At 39.5% G+C, this 21,764-nt stretch overlaps 1 long non-coding RNA gene across 2 annotated transcripts; it reads left to right on the forward strand.

Moving 5' to 3' along the window:
• Positions 1-914: 914 nt before the first annotated feature.
• LOC138068116 (uncharacterized) lies at positions 915-21,754 on the forward strand. 2 transcript variants are annotated; one of them, XR_011142742.1, is made up of 4 exons: positions 915-1,972; positions 3,675-3,831; positions 3,930-4,285; positions 21,648-21,754. It is a non-coding gene; the product is annotated as an uncharacterized lncRNA (long non-coding RNA). The 2 variants fall into 2 exon arrangements; XR_011142741.1 differs by lacking the exon at positions 21,648-21,754 and having other exon boundaries at positions 3,930-12,173.
• The last annotated feature ends 10 nt before the right edge of the window (positions 21,755-21,764 follow it).

A 21,764-nucleotide genomic window follows, 5' to 3' on the forward strand; every position in this document is an offset into this window, starting at 1 on the left:
ATTCTTTCCTAGACTTGTAACTTCCATTAGCTATTCTTTAATTTGCAATGTATCTTATTTCTTTGAAATGAGCTGGAAAAAAAACTTGTTATGCAATTTGAAATGACTTCTCCCCCACCCTTCATAGCCTATTTTAGTATTCTATAACTCTTCGGATTTAAGAAATGACTGTCAGAAGTAAGCAGAAGAGTTTTTTACAGAGCAGTTCTTTTAAACTCTCCTTTATTCTAGAGCATACAAGTCTGCCATCCTCATCTATAGAACTTGGCCCAAAGCCTTTCCTTTTAAATGTGTATCTCCCTGACTTCCATGTGAACTCTATGCCTTTACAAGCTAATGTGGTTTTAATACCTACTGCAGGATGAGTAACAAAACATATTCATACTCAGAATGTAGGAAGTTAGAGTGCCCAACTGATACAACTTTAATTACTGCAGGTAGCACTTCCCAGAGCTAAAGGCCGTTTGCCTCTGCTCCAGGAAGAGAGAGGCTGGTGATGGCACTGTGTCTTTATTTCTAATTGAACTTTCTTTTATCTAACAACTGTCATGTACTTTGAACTTTATCATATTCACCACAGCAGTTTTTATTTCTGGGTCTTTCTTTCTACAGCAGTGGTAATCCGGGCTTCTCTATTGTTACAGGTTGTCTTTTCAAAATTGATAAAAGCTGAAGATGGATATTATGCGTGTGAAGGACTATATCTATTGGCTGTACTACCAGTACCTCCTGATCACCTGCAGCTATGTGCTGGAGCCTTGGGAGCAGTCCATGTTCCACACCATCACTGTGACTGTTTTTGCTATGGTGGTGTACACTGCTTACGTCTTCATCCCCATCCACATCCGCCTGGCTTTTGAGTTCTTCTCCCAGATATTTGGAGGCCAGCCTGAAAGTACTGTTTCCATCATGAACTGAACTTGCCTCCGTACTTATTAACAACAGCTCTTGCAATTTGTGAAGTGAAATGTCTTCTTCAGTTCTGTGTATTTGAGTTCTGAAGCAGTTTTGCAGTTAGGAGAATAATGTTTCCTCTTATAAAACATGGCTTGCTTAATTACCATAGCTGAAAACCAGAGTAATGCGCTGACTACTGGCTACATAGTCCCAGTTAAATAAAGCTCAAGCCAGCTTTTGCTGTGTGATAATGAAACACATCATCTGGAAGGAAACACTTATCTAATATTCAGCTGGTTCACTTTAAGGAAAAATATTCATCCCTTGAATTCAGGGATGTCTTCTGCTCTAACACACCCAAAACTTAATTTTATCATAACAGAAGGCAGGAATTCTAGAACCGCATGCTTTTTAAAGTGTAGTTTTGCACATTTTCTTCACTCTGAATTAATCATATTGGCATATATGAAACAGCAAAGACTGTTTAGGATGATTGTGAGAAGGGATATTTTGCTGATTATACACAACTTCTGCCAACAGAGTGCAGTGGCAAAACATGGCTTTCTTTTTTTGACACAGACTAGAGAATATAAAGAGCATGAGCAAAATACAGCATGATTGAATACTAATGTTTGCCTGGTAATTGACTTTTGTTTCTTAATGGATGGAAGAAATTAGAGGAGAAAGTAATAGGAGCCATGATCGCGAATGCAGTTTTTAGCATCTAAGTTGCTGCTTATGAGTTTAGATGTCCTAACTGCAAAAGCTGAAATTCAAGATTACCTGTAATGTGTTTACTGAAAACAAGGGAAAGAAACAAAAGTGAGTGAAGGCACTCCTGCCTTCTTTGATATCAACTGAGAAATTTTTTCTTTCAGCTCCCATTCACTGAGGCAAGCAAAGTACATGTCTGCACCAGAGGAAGATGATCCAGTTTTCAGAGTGGAAATAATATTTTAATAACTGCAGGGAAGTCTGAAGCATTTAAATGAAACTTTTATGCAGACATCTCCTTTACAAAGAAGAAATGAGATTTACTGTAATTGCCTGTGGGAAGTTTCTTCAACAATGTAAGGTTGGTTTTGTTTGTTTTTCACTTTACATCTAAATCAAATGTCAATGCCAAATTGCAAGCTATAGCTATGCAGCGCATGTATCTAACGGCTGGTGCTAATGTTGCTATAAGTGAAAGGTGTAAAATGTAAATAGCTTTCAAATAATGTTTGCAGAGATAAAGGATTAAAAACAAAGACTGTGTTCTCAACCTTATCAGAAACTAAGTTTTTGAAGGCTGAACAGATCTGAACATGTGTATGCAGTTTTTCAGAAACAAAATGAAAATCGTTTCTTAATGAAACGATACTTTAGTGCATGACTTGGCTCTGTCTGTGCTTTCTTTTGGTTTGTAAATAACCTAGATGTGTGTGGTACAGGTCAATATCATGGAAACAGATGATTTTTTTTTGCTAATATTCTGGGGCAAGGTTCTACAATTGCTCAAGTAGATCCATGTCTGGACTGCCACATTCATCCCCATTTGGGACCCATGTTCCTGCCTGAGATCTCTCCTCTTTTGGGGGGGGGGGGGGGGGAGGGGGACGGAAAGGCAGGCAAGCAGCAATCTCAGACTTCAAGCTGAAGATCCTCTGCAAACCTGTTCGCAGGTCCTGATGGTAACTCTTGAAGATGCACAGGGCTGGTGGTTGTCAGAAGCCACGTTCATTTTGTACCTGGTAGTTGCGTTCAGGTTCTGGTTTACACCTGAGCCAAACCACTTTAATTCATCTTGTTCACATTGCCAACACAAGCAGATCATAAATGTTACCAAATTTGGCTGTGAACAGCTGACTTGCTTCAAATAGCTGTGTATGCTGGAGATGATAGCAGTTTAGGCTCAAGTGGGAGCTGAAGGCCTGGCTATCATATCTGTATAATCACAGTTGTTAATCAGCAAATATGAGGTATCAGGCTGTTTGGGCAATGACTGGATTGTCAGATCCTTCAGTTAGGATTTGTAACCTCAGCTTATACGCTATTAGCTGAGCACTGTGAGACTTTTACAGATGCAACACAAAAGATGTGACATTACCACACAAGTTTATATTATAGTCTCAACGTTTAGCCATAAGAAAGGTGTGACATGGAATTTCTGTTTTAGTGTTTGAAATGATGTTTAAAGAGTTGGTTTGTCATCCCCCTCACCCATTTAAGACTTCTCTACAATTGTTTTTTATGGTGATTATTGTCTTACCCTTTTACTGGGACATTGTAATATCTATGTGCCTTCCCTACCCTGAGCCTGTTCTATTCTGCATAATGAATGCTTTCTTTTAGGGAAACCGCTGATGAAGTAAGACACTGCTGTGTAGCAGCCTAATTATACCAGTCATCAAAATCTGCAACTACTTGAGACAAACATGTCAGCGTATATATATGACATTCATTTCCTCAGAGGAAAACTTGGGTTTGTAAGCACACTTACAGTACTAAACTAAGCACTAGAGGAGAAAATATTAAGTACTTGTGAAAACGTCTATGAAAATGGTCTATAACATAGAGTAAAAATAACAACCTAAATTCTGGAAACAAAGAAATGAAAAGATTGGCAGAGTAAGTGGGTGCTTGAACCAAAAATATAATCTTTTGAGGACAGGATATCTGGAGCTATTTCTTAACTAGATAACATAGCAGAGTAAATGCCATGGCATGGCTGCATCAATCCTGTTTCCAATAAAAACTGATGTTTTAATTTCTGAAAAGCTTTTTGTCCCCAACAGCATCAACCAGAACTGACCTGCTTCTAGTGCTACAAGGAAAAGTACTTTCTTATATGTATGCAGTGGCTGGGTCTCATATCTCAAGGAGCACACGCCCCAACATGATGTTGCAATTTAAACGTTTAACTTAAAGCAAACAGAACAATCATCTACAAATGTAAGTATTGTTCAGGAAGAGGGAATTTCCATTGACCTCTCATGTAAGATTCTAGTAAAGCACTTCTCTTCCTTGTTCCTCCCTTTGGCTTTTTACAGCTTCACAGAAGGCACTTGGAAGATGGAGGAAAGCAGCATCAGTTTCTCTAACTGTTCTCTACAGCATTTGTTAACTGAAGAACACTTTGGGGGTGTCTTCAGTTTGTTTACTAAATTTTAAAGGAGTTTTTGGGCAAGAAGTAGTTGAAAGAAAGGAAAGAGACAGCTGAAATTAACCTCTCTTTGCTGAAAAGCCTTTTGAGATTTTTTTCCAACTCTCTTCTCTATCAAAGTTGAAATATCTCTACCTATTTAATATTCAAAATTAATGAGCTCCAGCAGGAGCTTTCCAAAGCATTTTTTTTGGAACACAGCAGTAAATGGAACCATTTTTCCCCAACTAAAAGAAAGCAGAGGTAAGGTAGTATAGGACATCATTTTCAACAGCCTGAGACCATACCACAGCTTAGGAACCTCTGATCCTGAAAATCCTTTTCCCTGATAGATGAAGCTGTTCATAGGTGATAGAAAGAGGTTTCCATTATATTCCATTTTAATGTACATGTGGAATTACCATTTGCTGTAATAGCAGTAAGCCATAGGAGGAAGGTGCGCACCTTCCCAGAGCTCCAATAACATCAGCACACAGCTTGGTATGTGCAACACAGGAGCAACGTCTCTAGGCAGATGCTCCACAGGAGAGAGTATAGTGTTGGGCTCTTTATAAAACACCTTGACAGGACACTTTCTCCTGCTTCTTTATTACCCCACATAATCATGGCACAGGTAACTGCAGTTAACCCTATGCTAATTGTAGTTTGGGCTCAGCACAGCAGCTGGACCTTTTTATACCAAAAGAGCAAATAAAAGCACTATGGTAGGAGTAGATAAAAATCAATAATCCAACAGCAATAAATGAAACACAAGCAGAAAGGAAGATGAACTAGCTCCATCTGCATTCACCCTGAAAGTACAAACTCATCATTAAATTAAGTGCTGAGAAATGTTTGGGCTCAGCTGGCCTGCAGCATACCTCCCTTGTTTAAAATTCATTTTCTTAAATTTCATTTAATCAAAGCCAGCATTTATCCTGCTGTAAAGGTTTCCTGTCCAATTTCATGGATCAGCTCTCAAAACCATTACTTAGAGCAACTACACGTGCATCTGTCCAGACCATGCACTTCCAACCAGCCTTTGCCAAAGAAAAGTTATAGAACAAGGGTTCCCAGGGCCCTCTTCCTGTATGTGGTTTCATACAGGAAATCAGGAATGATCAGCAGAGTTAATAATGACCTGACACATCTAGAGGGCTTATTTCTGAATTATTTTAGTGTACTCATTTTGCCACATGAATTAAAATATGGAAAAGCAAATACATTAGCAACAGTATAGCTTAGAGGCTAGTCAGTAGGATAGAGAAGGCTCTAATTGTAGGCTGCCAGCTAAGGCTCACAGTGACGATTACTTACTTAAGCGCAATACTTCCAGTCCCTTTTCATGCTCCTAGATATCCCCCGAACAGTCTCTGCCTTCCAGGTTACCTGATAGAAGAAAGAGGAATAAATATATTTAGTGGTTAAAGCAACATCTTCATCCTTTCCCTTGATCTTTCTAGAAAAGTCTAGCAAAACAGTCCAAAGTGGCTGGCGAGGGAAAACTGCCATTGCCTACCCTACCTATTTTCAGGGAATAAACAGAGGTACCTGGGTTCAAACTAGTCACTTGTAGAGACAGATCATCACTTAGGTGTCCAATTTGATCTACATGGAATTCCCTGAAAAATGAAAGCCTGTGTTTCTGAAAAGTTTTGAAATATTAAACATGCCCAAGTACAAAATTTTTCTGCAGTTTTATTATTGCTGCTATTTGACCATAATTTAAGAATCTCGCTTTGGATGCGGCAAAAAAAAAAAACAAAGTTACATTACTTTTCCACTGAACCATTTATCTGGTTATGGTTAAAGAAGAAAAGGCAGTAAGGCTTTTAATCAAGTGAAAAACGTCATTAACATATTTAAAATAATCATTTTTATAAAGATTCTGTTTTAGATAAACTTTCCAGAAGAACAAACATATCATCAGTCAATAACATGCAAGCACTACAATGTTTGAGCAACGTACCTCCACAGAGATGCCTCTTGGAAACTTGCCCACAGAGTCAAGGGATAGTAAAAATAGTACGTGATGAGAAATTGTTCTTATCTCAGTGAAAGGAAGCTCTGCTGTACTACTTCAAAGTACAGATGTTGTCCCGTTCTTGTTACATGCACAGTATTAGCCTGTTCAGCACGTATATAGTTACTATCGATCAGGACTGTGAACACAGGATACTGTGTTTGGGTCTCCTCTCTATTCTCTGTCAACAGGGCAACATTCCACTTCTAGAGTTTAATTGTGTGGAAGCCAGGAAGAAAAAAAAAACACTATTCAAGCCACCATAAAAGTGGATCTCTAAATACAAGAAGTACAGCAGGGTGTAGTAACAGTCAACAGAACCATAGGAACTGCAAATTAATCTTGTACAGCACTAAAAAGTATTTGCAGAAATTAATCCACCTCTCAGGTGGATTACTGCACTCTTGGGTGGATACATAGACAAATAGCAGTATTTCAAGCTGAGCTTTTGAAAATTAAAGCAGAAAAGGTAATATTCAAATTAAATATTACTGAGCTTGTGAGAATTTCCTCACAATCACACAAAAAGATCACCATCCTGTACCAGATCAAAAGCAATGCTGTTCTCTCACATTGCGCGTGAGTCCCTACCTAAGTCATTTTAATTACTTACTCCTAAAAGACCAAACCACAGCTATATCAGCAAGTCACCATGTTCTTATCCTACTACAAACTCCTTTTTGCATAGAGCCTGTTTTTCCTCTGTTTAGTACCTCCAGATACCTTCTTTATTTATTTGGACTCCCTGTGTGTATCTGGGTACTGACAACAGCAGAATTTAGTGAAAAGCCATGGCACATACAGCCGCTCCTCTCCTTTCTGGAGTACTGGTCACCAGTGTCCTGCAGCTGCAGGTCAACAAACAGCATGTGGCAACGGAGGCCAAGACAGCAAGAGACATCAGTAGCTTCTCATGTCACGCCTGTCCTGCAGCCTCTCTGACAGCAGCAATAGCCAACCTCCTCGTTATTTCCAGAAATACAGCAGCATGGTCCACCAGATGAAGGAAATGCAAAATCACAATTAAACAAATCTGGCTTACTGGCCAGCTAAATTACTTAGATATCTCTTTGAGTGCATTCATACTCCCCAGCTGCCCGGAATATTTCTTCTGCTCAAGGCCTGAAGTTCCTCTCTCAGTTTGTACAGGCACTTTCCTCCAACCCAAGCATGACTAGAAACTAAAAACTGGGGAGTCAGGAGAAAAGTTAGACTTCTGCTAAGGAACAGGTCATCAGCTACTACATCCACAGCGGACTTGATGCTATGTGCAGACCTGCCTCAATCTTGTTGCATCCAAGGAAGTCAGGGGAGTTGAAGTGATCAAAATGTTCCGGCAAAATAAAATACCTTAAATCTCAAGAAACAGAAAATTCAGTGTAACAGCAGCATCTGTCAGTTGATAAAGGTCAGATACCTGTAATGCCCCTAGGTGCTCGGAAGGCAGGAAAGGCTGGATGTGAGTGCACAGTAATAGTACAGAACTCCTCCAGCAGCTCCAGTGGCTAGAACAGAAACAAAATAGGCTCCTCTACTCTTTTCTTAGAAACAGCACAGAAAACTTGGTCTGAACTAAATGAAGATAGCTTGGTTCAAAGCATGACCAATTTTGTCCATAAATTCCTCAGAATATTTTGCCACTGAATTAGAAGAGTCCAGGTTATGAAAGTATCTCTAGGTAACTTCTTTGGAAACTCCCCAGCTTTACGGCTATGATTCACAGATGCATGCAAGAATTAACTCTGAGACATTTGTCATCATTGATGTCTACTCCACCCTTTTTTTCAGGGGCTGCTCTCAGTAGCTGCTAAACCACTACAGTTTATAGCTGATAAACTGTGCTGCTGATTCTGGCATTTCAATATGATGAGCCCCAAAGTGAACCTGTTCAGGAGTTGTTACCAGGCTAACTGGGGCCTCCTTTAGATTGGACTAAGAACCTCTGAGCTGGAAATAAGGTGTAGAAATTGCTTAATGTGTCCTACTGTAAGCTATGCTCACTCACTTATCAGGAACCATTAGTCTAAGTTTAAAAATGAAATTAAAAAGATGCACGTGAAGCCTTTGGATTAAAATATTTAGCCTACTGCTAACACACACTCAGGCAGGAGAAAAAAGCTAATAACCAGGACAGAGGTGAGAGCTGGAATCACTACTAGATGAGAATGGGGTAAATCTAGCGAATCTGTATGAATATCAGAGGCTGCTTTGCTTACCTTGACTGAGCAAAGAGGGAGGAAGGGAGGAAATGAAGGTAAATTGCGGCAGTGTCAAGAATAGACATACTGACTGTCAGCTGAGGTACTGTTTCAGTTATTTTTTCTGACAGCTCCTATCTTTGCTTCATAATCATGGAGCAGTTCAGAAATATCTCATTATTTCAAGGTCATATTCAAGCATGAATTACATGCCGTGATTCTTTAAGCGCTTTAGATGCTAACAAATGAACAGGAAGAGAGTCTGCAGGTAAAAATGTACCTCAAAACAACTGAGGCCAAGCTCAGGATGAAGCATCCTAGCATAGAAAAGCAATAGAATTGCAGCAACATAATTAAAGAGAGGGTGACAAGACACAGTAGAAGGCTGCACTCATTCTTCTGGACAGCAGGGGAAAGTGCTTGTATCAGTTCTTTGCATTCTCCACAGCTGCAAATTGTACAAGAAAAGCTTGGTAGCCCATACACATTAAATATCTGCCAAATACACAAAGACTAAATGCTTTATGAAATAACAGTTAGAGAAAAGATGGCTCAAACCAGGCAGACCCATACAACTCCATACTCCTTAATGACTTACCTTGAGGAAGTACATGATGTACCAAGTATTTTATTCAAGGTAAATAATACTCAGATCCCCAAAAGACTTCTCCACATCACACATGAATGCTTTTTATTTCTTTTTCCAATATTTCTTCTCATATCAGAATAAAAGGCATGACTTCACCAAGACCATCCTATGAATATGGGTATATGGGTACATGCTGTTGGGCTCAGTCATGCCTTAATACTGCAAGAACATCTCGAGGTGCCAGAGAATACTTATATCAAGAAATCAAGTAGGAACGGTCCATACATAGAGTTAGCACTGATTTTCAGCTGTCAGTGTTGTCTCACATGTAGTGCAGACAAAAGCAAATAAATGTTAAATGCCTCCTATGTTCAAAGCATTTCACATCTGAATAGACCTAGCTAATTTGTAACCCATTAGCCCACATTTTGTAGTCTCCAAAAGCTCTTTCTTAACCTAAACATATTTTGGTGGCACCAAAATACCTCAGACCCCCAAATCTATTTCAGTGTCAACTTTCTATCCAGAATTACCTTGCCTTCTATAAACTACTTGATCCAAACATCATGATCAAGAAAACAGGACTTGGGCCTTGAGTGCATCTCATTGCAAGTCCTGCACGCGTGGCCCATTTTTTCCAGCATATCTTCCATAACAAAACTAGCATTACTGAGGTTGTCTTTTACATACACTCCTAAATAAATCACGAGTTGCAAACATTCACATCAGCTTTGCAAAAGTTTCCACTAACAAAGAGCAGTCTACAGTCTGTACCTTATATTAAAAGTCTATTACAGGTATAGTAAGTTCAGATTTTGCAATTTTAGAGCACAGCAGTACTTGCGCAGACATCTTTTAATAGAGATGAGTCAGATCTCCATGTACCGCATGTGCCAGAAAGATGGGAGTGGTGGAAAGAAAATTTCAACCCACTAAAATTGCAACACCTCATCCTGGGAACTTATCTTGATGAATAATTATAAAACGCATACATCATCACAGAGACCGATATAAGCCAAAAAAAGAAGCGCTAACTGCCATTACATTTATAAAACCTGCTACTTCAGTAACAGGTTACTAGTAGGTCACTATTTGTACAACACTCAGTGCTAAAACGCTCAAGTGCTCTGGCAGAGCCCTGGGAGAGCAGAGTGTACCTGTCCTCCCCATTCCATGTTTTCCTTTCCTGTGTATGTAATTTTCTGTTTATCAGTACATACTCTCAGGAACAACTTTACTATAATTATATAGATCAGTTCTCAGGCTCCTTTAGCCCTGGCTCTGTTCAAATGGGACTATACCGCAATTCAACCCTGCCTCAAAGGATGATCCTAGTGATGTAAGTATGGCAAAGAGACTCCAGGCACATTACCGTTGCTTAGTGAAGAAAGTGTCAAAGCTGGTCAAAAGCAAAACACTCGGCACCTCTCCCCCTAAAATTGTCTAGCTGCTGTTTTGCACAGAGAGGGCATGACTTACAGTAGACCAGCTGCTCCAGCTTGTGCAGAGAATCCATCCAGTGCTGTCATTTTATATCACCTTGCTCTCCTGTCCCTTCCGGTTGGCTCCGCGGTTGGCCCCCCTCACAAAGTGGGATCATTTCCAATCAGCATTTGTTTTACCTCTTGTTTTCACCAACAGTGTTTCGTCATTTCACTTCACTTTGCTTTGCTCTTCCTTCTCCCCTATAAACCACCAACCTTCGGCCCTTCCAGGCACTTTGAAACATGTGACTCCTGCCTCCATACTCTTGCTCTATGTTTCTACCCACAAAAGCAATGTTGGAGGGAGGAGGAGCAGTACATATATACCAATCAAAGGACAAGGGATACGGTTTGTTCCTAGAGTGAGTTCACTGAGCTGCTTCTATCTTCTTCCCTGCTTGGTTTCATCTCCAGCTGGCTAGAGTGAGGAAAGCATAGGAAATGTCAACAGTGTCCACAATTCTTAGGTGCATGTTTTTAACAGACACAACGTGCAAAATATTTCTACCTGCATATCACTATTCTCATAGCTCCTACAGAGCTATCAAAGAGCCTAACAGGAACGCCAATATCTGAAAATATACACTACAACCACTACAACAGTATATTTACTTTAGTGATACAAATGTCCAGAGTTCACATTCGGTTTGAATCCTCTCTTCGAAGCTCCATACCTTTCAGGGCAACATGCCCTTTCACTGTGCTTCCTTTAGACAGCTAATGGGATGAGACATTTTTAGATGAGACAGGAACGATTACAAAAGGCTCATGAGAAGCAAATGCCTACTGTACAATACTCTCCAAGATTCCTATCACGGTTTGAAGAACAAATATTTACCTTTTTAAAGGTAGTTATTCCTGACTCTGAGGTTCAGGTCTAACACATCCTAGTACAGGCAAAAAATATACCAATATTAAAGCAAGACTTCTTGGCTCTTGTCCATGCTTTTGCTTAAAATTAAATCTTGGACGTGCCTGTTCCCCAAGTCAGGTAGTGTAAGCAAGGCTGAACTGAGTAGCAGGACCTGTCATGATCTTCTATACTAAAAAAAAGAAAAATTCTAATAAAAAGAGATTGTTAAGTTGAATAGATCTACAGGAATTGGCTGTACTCTCTGCACTGGTTCTAATAGATATATTGGCAGGTACCAGTATCATACTAAAACTGCCGCCCTGCTTTAAAAAAAGGAAAGCAGCCTTCTTGGCAATCTCAGCAGAAAAGCCAAGTATTACACAGCAATGAAGAATTAATTAGCAAGACACTTTCCTTGACATTATAGCGCTTTGACAGAACAAAGTGTAAAGGCTGAGCTGCTGAGGTTATCCTGTTGGTAAAGTAAGAGGTTTCGTTTCTGTGGTTACCAAGAAACAACAACCTGTGATGTCTGATAAACATAAAATAGGGTATGGGAACTGTTAAAGAACAGAAGTTTGTACTAGCAGAATTTCCCTTCCATTAAGCCTAAGAGGACCTTATTTCATGCATTAAGGATGTCTCCTTGTTCTATTGAGATTATCTATTTAAGTAGCTTTATGATTTTGGTTATTTTGTTTTTTAAAAGCTACTAAGAAAAATTCATCTGTTACTAATGCCATGACATGCATAGCAGTGTTTCTTATCAGGCTGCATGGATTTACAAAGAAGAGGTTGCCTTTCTGTGTAAAATTGCTGTATGCATCCACATGTGCCTCTGACTGCACCAGTGCAGTACCGGGTTTGCACAAAAACAGCAGCTTTGCTTCTGGCACGCTGAGAATTCAGCTGTTTCAAGCTTGATCAACTTATAGTAAGGAAGACTGAGAATCATCTCCCTCTGCTGACAAACGGCAGCATTTAACACTAATTCTGTATTACACCTTGTACAGCCTAAAGTTAATCTGCTGCTCTTTCAAACGTTACTGAGGAAGCATGTCCTGCACTTCCAAACTGCACTGGATCAAATATGTCTTCTATGCAAGTTCCATGCAACACATTACCTAGTTAAAGGAAACTAAACCATAGATGTGTGCTGCAAAGAAACACCTTAAAACTTGATGGTGTAATGCACAGGCTTTATCTGTTGATCAACTCAGTGTAGTGACACAATATGCAGGTTTCTGTTGCAAAGCTATTTTAGAGAAGTTTCCTCTCAGATCTCTTTGTTCCTGCTCCCGCACTGAAGCTCACCAGTAATAATGTTTGTGGCTCATACTATACATTGGACCGCTGAAGTGAATCAAGCTAAAAATAACTCAGAGATGTCTAGAGGAATTTTTTGAGCCACTGTGGCCACTGATGCACAGACGTCCTGTAGCTGCACTGAATATCATTTAAACTCGGCTGCCTAATTTTACTTGTATCCATTTTTTTTTAATTAGTGAAAATGAAGAAGTACCCCAGAGGACATTTTCCAAATTATATATACATATATATTCTATGAGATTTATGGCTCAAATCTTAATTTGTCTATTTTATTTCTAAATAAGTAGAATGTTTCTTGTAAAAGGAGTGTGTCTGTATATACAAATCACCTTCATTGTTGCCCTTGTAAGGAACTGAAAAAAATCAGCAAGAACTGGAAGATAAATTGGAGCAGTATCCCAGTAAACATAGCGCAGATTACCCGCGCAGATTACCTGCACAGAAAGCAGTCTATGGAAGTATCACGTCCCAAGGGGATTAGCTGGTGTTCTCCCCGCTCCCATTCACAACACTCCTTGAGTCCAAAGCCAGATACGCAAGAATGAGGCAAGTTGAAGCAGCATTACTTCTTCTGATGTACAGCTCTGTAGGCACTGCATTGCTGAAATCACTCATTTGCAACTTCATGGCTGCAATCGATAAAAGGTAACGAGAGTTCTTTGCTCCTAAAGGAACAGGCCAGAAGTAGTACCCACAGAGGTAGGTAGGAGCAATAGCAAGAGTCAATGCACATACCCAGCAGGATACCTCCAGGTCAGCCAGGCTGCTGACTGGCCTCTGCAGGGAACTAGAGCCTGGCTCCTACTAAACGTGGAAGTGAAGAGTTATCACCCCACACACGGGCACGACAGTCTGTTCCAGCACAAGAATACCTCCTACAGCCTCAAGAGCTCTGCAGGCACGACAAGCTGCTGCCTCCACCTTGGATCCACAACAGCTCAACTGATGTAGCCCCACGTCCCCTCACCCCACCTTGAGTACTGAATATACTTTTGTTATTTGTCTCCTTTCTGAACAGAAACAATTTAATTCCCCAAACAGCTGCCTCATGCAATAGGCAGCAAACTGAAATTGCTAAGAATGCATGCCCCTGATAACTAAAAATAGAGCCTAGTTATTATCACAATCCTTAAAAAAAAACTTAAAACTCAGAAACTTTTCCATAGAGGTCTTTCATTGTTATTGCACAACCCTTCCATCTTAATGTACTGCTACAGTTAAATCACAGTATTTTTATTAGTTTATCACTTGGAAGTGCTTAATGTCCTAGAAGCTGTGTATGTTGGGTCAGTACTCCAAGTTTATTTTACAGTGAATATTTAAAAAAAAAAAAAGCCTAGAACACTGTGTTTGTTTTTGTTCTTGAGAACTGAACCACTGAGCTTTCCATTTAAAACAACACGGCTGATGTCTGAAAAAAGATGCCCAGAACAGAACAAAACTACTGGTACAGATTTTTTGTTTGTTTGTTTGTTTGTTTGAAGCGCAAAACAGCTCTAACTGGGTAAGCAGCCCTAAGAGCTTCTCTGGTAGTTTCAGGGGCTCCTTTGCTAGATCCAATTTGCATGAGGGAATAGTGACCTCAGGTGGTCTGTTAAATTAATCACAAGAATGTCTTTCCTATGAATTTTTCATTCTCTGCTTCTATTTATTAAAGTTTTTACTGAAAATTGAGCTGCTGTGAGCCAACTGTTCTAGTTGGCACATCTCCACAAACACAGTGTTCTGACTTTTCTTGCCTTGGCACTTGAGCTTTCAAGCAAAGTATGTACAGCTATTTATTCAAAGGTCCAGTCATCCACATTTAAGAATGAGAGCAAACCTGTGTTAAAATTGCTTAAAAACGGTGTGCTTACTTTCTCTTCACACTGCACAGATTCTTTTTAATACTGTGACCTCTGTATCGTTTGGTAGATCAGAGATAGAGCAATATTTTTAAGGGTCAGGTACAAAATCTATTTCAAATCTAAGGACAAACTCGTATCAATTTGAAGGAGTTCAATATCATTCATTAACTCAAATGTCAATATGCTCCCGATACAGTGCTAAATATCTGGATAGTCTAATAAATAGAAATGAAACATAATACAGCATAAGATGAAGAAATATGTTCATGGTAACAGATCATATAGATACGGTATTTAAGACTCATAGAACTGCAAAAAGAAGAGTAAGAAATCAATGCAAAGCATATATGACTTAGCATAAAAACCTAAAGGCGATATTCTCCTGTCTTAATATATTCTACCGAATATGCTTTTCACTAGGGGTAATACCGAAGCAGATGCCTACAGTTATCTAACAGCTCATTGCTAGCAAAAATTATCAGCTCTTTTCTGCTTAGATTTCTACTGGCTTCAGTGATCTGAATCAAGTGAGGGCTCAGCCAAGGACCATTACTGGTGCAAAGGACAGGATCAGGAGCTTCTCCAAGGGGCAGCAATATGTAAAATACGTATTATTTTTTCATTAATAGCCATCGCACATCTTTAGCAACTGTACCCTTCCAGAAAAGCTTTTGCTTTAGTTCCTGTCTCCAGTTCTATAAATCATTTTGATGACTGGTTTCTGGATTAACGGGTAGTGTTTCTTGAAATATACATGCCTCTAGAAAGAGAGGAATCTGGGTAAAATGACACAGAAAACTGGCTGCAGCTGTTGATAGCAATCAACACGATTCACACGAGCGTGAAAAGGTTCATTCTAGGATGTAAGTAAGTATACAGAAAGACTGAATTCCATCCCTCACTCAGGAAAGGAAGGAACTGGATTAATTATGATCTCAATAACCGAACTAATTATATAACTCTTCTAATTATTAGACCATTATGTAAATAAGATGGCTGTGTACAGATATCTGTATACACTGTCAATTTATAAACAAATTCCATATTTCTATATGTGACATTTTATATATATATATATTTTTTATTATTATTTTCTCTAACTGAAATTAGAAGAAATCGAGTTATTTAAAATCTCATTACACAATCACCAACTGTGGCCTCAACCTTTAAGAGAGCTATACGTGGACAAGCAAGCTGTATGGGCCTCCACAGGTTTCAGAACAGACCTGCATCAAGATAGGATAAACAGTATGCAGCAACTTGAAAGAGCAGGGCCACTGAGAGGAGGCTTTTTGCATACCCTTTAGCAACTATTGCCACATTCAGACTGATACCAAAATAATGCTTGTCTGCAGAAAGAATTATTTTTAGTGTGCTCTTTCTAATACCATGATGAAGATACGTTTTTAAGAGATATTAGTGACTTAGTGACCCACTCAGAAAGGCTCCTGCATCTAAATGGGCCCCTAGGAACTTCCAGTGGTGTCTTGTCCATTTGAACAAGTGGAGCTCCAAGCAGACACAAATGCTATCTGGTATGCAGCTATCAAGTATACACTTTTTCCATGCTGAGTGTTTATTTCCAAGACTCTCACATTCTAGCCTGCAAATCCAAATTGGGAAGGGGGGGGGAGGGGGCGGGGGGAAGAGAGAGACAGCGAGACAGAGAGAGACAAAGCCTTTAATATCACTCTACATTCCCAAATCCTGCAAAGAAAAAAATGTAAAATATAACTTATGGACACTGCTTGCTGTGTTTCTGACCTTAGGAAATCCTAAGGGGTAATTAACAACGGCATCTAACAAGTCTTACATCGAAATGCCAATATATTTTTAGATAGCAGCAGTCACTGAAGGGGGAACAACATATTTTTCACCCTCATCATTTCCACTCTCAATCATCACTACTAGAGTTGCTGGTAGTGCAGACCCGACAGCTTTATCACCTAAGCTGCCAGAATTTACAAAGCTTTCTTTAAATTCACAGCAGTGCCCATATACTGTCTTAAAACTCCTGCAGCTCTGGGGTGAAAAGGGAAATTAAATGGAGCTGTGAAAACTAAACTGTCCTGATGAGTTACCATTTTACACTTCAGCTCCATAGACATTTGCAGGGAAAGAAAAAACTACTCAAAACCCGGAACCACATTAGAAGTATAAGTCTTATCTTTTTTTTTTTTTTTTCCAGGCAGGTAAGCAATTATAGCCACTTTCTTACTTCTGGCTTATATATGCTATTAAACAGTACATGGTGCAGTTTTACTGGGAATGAAAAAGAAATCAAGAGCATATGTGCAGGAGGACATCCCTGAAATCTGAAGGCTGAAATCTGCCCCCCCCCCCCCCCATCTTCCGCTAACTTGTTTAAAGCAGAACAGGTCACATGCTCCTAGGTTTCTCTCTGCCCTGTGTTCCCTGCTAGTCATTTATGGCAGGCCACAGTTGCATACTCCTGAATCCCATTTTTCCTGTTTCCATGCTATAGTTTATATTGGCTACTACATGCGCGACTGACCAATACACGTACAGAACAGTGAAGACTCAGGCCTCTATACTCATACAATGTTTTCTTCCAGCCGAGGATCTCCTCTTGTGCCCCTGCTACAGTCTGTTTACAGCTGGTACAGCAGTGAGGCGACAGGACGTGTCTGGTTTTAAAGGCGTAACAGAAGCCTGTCCCATTTCCTGCATTGCTCCCATGAGTCTGGATGCAACATCAGGAAGATAGTAATCAGCATATGACCGCAATGATACACGCAGAGTTCAGCTAGCGATCTCTCCGAGTAACCTAGTGTATTATTTTAAATGACTGATCTGGACTAAAAAGCCAACCACCAAGAATCAAGCTGATGTGGCCTGACAGGAGTGAAAAAATAAAACCATATCCCTTATTTTTGCTACAAATGTTACCACAGACATTTCCTGATCTCAGGCTCAGAAGAAATGGACAGCCTCTGTTGGTCTTTGGTAAACCATAGGTTAAGGAATTAGCACTCACACCTATGCAAATATGACCAGATCTCTAGCTACTGCTGACCTACAGCACGGAAGATCTTACCCGTATATCTGTTCCTCAAAATGCCACTGATTTAGGTGAAACATCATTCATCTCGACAACTGCAATATTGACACGCCTTCAAATACTGAGTCATCATTAGGCAGAGAGGGCGAAATCTTTCAGAGAGCATCAGATTGCTGAATTTTGCTGATTTAAGTGGCTTTTCGCACAGATAGTAAGTTCTAAAAATCAATATCTACCACTGTTAAGTTCCTGGGGAATTTTATGATCTGCTTTTTATCTTGGCTATTGTATGCAAAGATGGAAAATCTTGCAGAGGTGATGCTATGATAATTTGTCAGTTTAAAATACTACAGTAATTTTACTTGAATAGGTGTTAGCCACAGAGCAACAGAGCTTACAGAGGCAACGTGAAGTACCTTAGTAACTGCAAAGAACATAGTTCTGATTTTAACTGACAGTAGGTGGTGTTTCTGCATTGAGCTTAGGCAGAGTTTAATACATTAGTACTGAAATAAGGTTCAGAAACTGCAGCTGAAAATAAACCTGTAATAGAAACATTTAGAGTATTACTGGGATCAAATTCTCCTTAGGGTGACTTCACAGATGATCTGGCTCCCATAAATGGGCAGGCTTTGTCCTACCCCTCTTGCAACATGAAATTGGCCAAATGGAAGCCTGCAGTTTACAAGAAATGTATTATTTCATCAATAAAAGAGATCAAAGATTCAGTGACTCATCAGGGTTGAAAGTAAAAACTATACAATACCCACTGTATGGCAGGGGTTCTGAAGAGTACAGAAACTGAACTTTAGTACAGGGAAATTTTTTTTTTAAACTTTTTTTCTGTCTACATAAAATGGTCCGTAGTAAGTTTCCCAAGAGGTCTGCAAAGAAACTTAATTTCAAAGGAGCAAAAGTGAGTAAGTCAGTACAACAAGCCCATCAAAGAAAAATGTGCCAAAGCAGAAAAAAAAAGTCAGATAGCTTGACAGCCTGTGATTTTCAGTCCCAAAGGCAACTCCATAGCAGCAAACACAATGCTTCCCTACCATCAGCATATTATACGGTATTAAATAAACCAAATGCTGAGTGTTGATGCAATTCTGCTCTACTTTTCTGCATTGTAACTGTAAATATGCAGAAAACAGATGCTGACCCTGAAGCATACCTTAATATCATGACAATTCAGTAAAGAGCTGCTTTCAAAAGGAATGGGTGACTATCATACAGAATGAATGGAATCCAACCCAAACAGTTGTACCCACTCCTTCTGAACTGAAATGTTTTATAACTCACAATTAATGAATTATGATAGTGCAGTTGACAACAATCTCACTGTAAGTTTGTGTTAGTTTTGTGGGTAAGCTGCATTAGCAATGGATCCACAAAGAAAGGTACTCATTGTTTCACTGTTCTCCCCTGGGGAAGTTCAAAGCCTCTTTCTGAAGGGGAAGGAACGGTTCTTAACAGAAGGCAATGAGAGAAACGGAGAGGAAAAATTTGACGCTGTTAAACCTGCCAGACTTGGATATTTGGTGCTTTAAGTTCTACTTTTGGTGCTTTAAGTTCTACAAGCTTTAAGTTCTACTTCAAAAATATAAATATATATTGCTTAGAATCACAGAATCATGCAGGTTGGAAGGGACCTCAGGAGGTCTCCAGTCCAACCTCCTGTTCAAAGCAGGGTCGAATGTGAGGTCAGACCAGGTTGCTCAGGGCTTTATCCAGCTTAGTCTTGAAAATCTCCAAGGATGGAGACTGCACAACTCCCTGAGCAACCCCCTTCAGTGCTTGACTGTCTTCACGCTGAAAAAGGTTTTCCTTAAAACCAGCCCGAACCTTCCTTTTTTTCAGTCTATGCCCATCCCCACTCATCCTCCTGTGAGGCATCCCTGTGATGAGCCTGGTTTTGTCTCCTCATTAGCATGAGTGGCTGCCACCAGCTTCCCTCAAAGCCGTCTCTTCCCAGGGTGAACCAGCCCCATACCCCCAGCCTCCCCTCACAGCAAGTGCTCCAGCCCTGACCACTGCCATGGCCATTCTCCTGAACTCATTCCAGTTTATTAACATCTTATCTGTGCAGGGGTCAAGCACCAGTCTGGAAAATGAACTCTTAAGGAGTTACAAATGCTTTACTGCTGTAAAGTATAATTTTAAATAAAATTTCTCAAAATCCAACAAGGCTTTAGCAGAAACTAGCCATCATGAAGAGGAAGAGAGTAGATTACTGACATCAACTAAAATAATGTGCTATTATACCACTACTGTAGCTTCATCCTCCCTTAAGAATCTCACAACTACCAGTCTGTTCTGTGGGTAGTTTCACACTAAGTCTTACAAGTAAGTTAGTGGCAAGCGACAATTATTGTAGTTTAATCCAATGCTTCTTATATTAGTGACAAGATGAGTACCCTTACTCACTCATGCTTGATAATGACTTCAAATCAAAATTGAATCCCCAACTATGATAGTTGTTAGTCTCTTCACTTACAAGCATCTGCAGCATCAGATAAACTATTAACGCCATGTCAGGAAAAGTCATAAAAATTTTAGGTCATGTTCGCAGAAAAATCTCCTTGGTCAGATATAGAAAGATTAAACAAAGGGAAATGCTAACGTACTTTTTTTCCTAGACTTTTCATTTCTAAAGATAAAAGGTGATGAGAAATTGCAGGGGGATACAAGAAGTGGCTATTTAATTCTGAAAGTGGAAGATAACATTATTTTCAAAATCAGTACTGAAAGTAATATGAATTTAATGCCAAACACTCCTGTTTTTATTCTTTCCATCAAAGTTGAAACTTCCATTTAGAATGCACTTAAAGAAGTATTTGGAGAAGTTCAGCTACATATAATGAACAGACAAAAACAATAATACAACTAGTTCAAAGCAGTATTTCTTGAAGATAGATTACCAGCAACTTTAAAGAATTAATTACTGTTGAAAAGGGCCACCCCCTTGTATACTGCTGACAGCATCAGTTCATACCCCCGTAGCTGGATTTCAGGATGTACAATACTTGCCAGATCAATCCTGTGTTAATAAATTAATGTAGCACATTTCCATGGGAAAAAAAAAAAAAAAAGAGTAGAACATAATGATTGAAGGAGGAGTAACAAGAGAAGCTGCTGTTGCACACTACTGCCACCATCTGCCGGGAACATTAAATGTGTAATTTGATTCAAATATCAGACGGCACAGCTTTACCCCAGAGGTATAGCTAAGACAGACGGATGGACCAGCTCCCATGATTTGACCATAAGTTTCATGGAGTTTGGTTTACTTTTCAAAACTTAACTTTTTGGAGATTTTTAAATTTGAATTGTAAAAAGTCAAACAGAAATGTAAGAATGCTTTCCATAATCTCCTGGCATCTGCACCAAAATGGTCTATGTTAAAGAGTAGAAAAGATACAGAAAATGAAAGTTTAAACATATTCTGAAATCAAGCAGAAACACCAGCACAAAAATTAACTAGAATGCAAAATGAAGAGCAGATGAAGAACAGTTGTTCAGACATTTTAAGTTTGTAAACACTTTCCCTTTAGGAGATAAAACACGACACTGACATAAAACAGCACGTGCACACACACACACAAAGAGGAAAGAAAACGATAGTTCCCTAGTTTAGCCAGAAGAACTCACAAAGTTATTTTTGTACCATTCCTGAAGGTGTACATTTCCATTCTGAACAGATAAAAACAATATCCTACTTTTAAAAAAGCTTCCCTTAATTAAAATACTCTTTGGAAGCGGCCTATATATGCCAATAAGTATAAAATGCACTTGCGTGAAAAACAGGGGGTAGCAGTTATCTTCATTTTCTCAGCTGAGTGCATTTCAAACGGCACACTGAAGCAGAACGGACTCCAGAGTTCCCCTGTGTCCCAAACAAGTGATTGAGGCATAGGGGAAAATCCGTAATTGGGAAGGCAACTGCCTCTTGTGATCAACTAAAGGCTTTTCCATGCCAACATATCACTCTTCTATTTTAACAATAAAGGAAAATTAAGTATGCATCCTGAGAAGAAAATATATCCTCAATGAAAAACAAATCAGAGAGACTCATTTCACAGTTGATTCAGAAATAAAGTTTTCTAAACTAAAATTCCCCCACACACTTGTTATCCGGGGAAAATTTGGATCCTCCTTTTCTAATCAGAGAAAGAATTCTTCAGACAAAACAACACTCAGAAATGTCAGAAGCCTTAGACTACTAGGCAGGTATTATCCAATACAATATAGCATAAACCTGGTATTTCCTTTAAACTGTCTATCCAGAATACAGGTATCACTCCTTCGTCCCCTCCGCTTTCAAGTTTTTCTGATTTTCGCCGGCTGTAACTCCTGCACCCGCCGCCAGGCGCCCGCGCGCCAACGGCTCTAACGGCCGCCAGG

This window comes from Struthio camelus, chromosome 9 (genome assembly GCF_040807025.1).
Source record: "Struthio camelus isolate bStrCam1 chromosome 9, bStrCam1.hap1, whole genome shotgun sequence".
In the NCBI taxonomy this organism is placed as follows: Eukaryota; Metazoa; Chordata; class Aves; order Struthioniformes; family Struthionidae; genus Struthio; species Struthio camelus.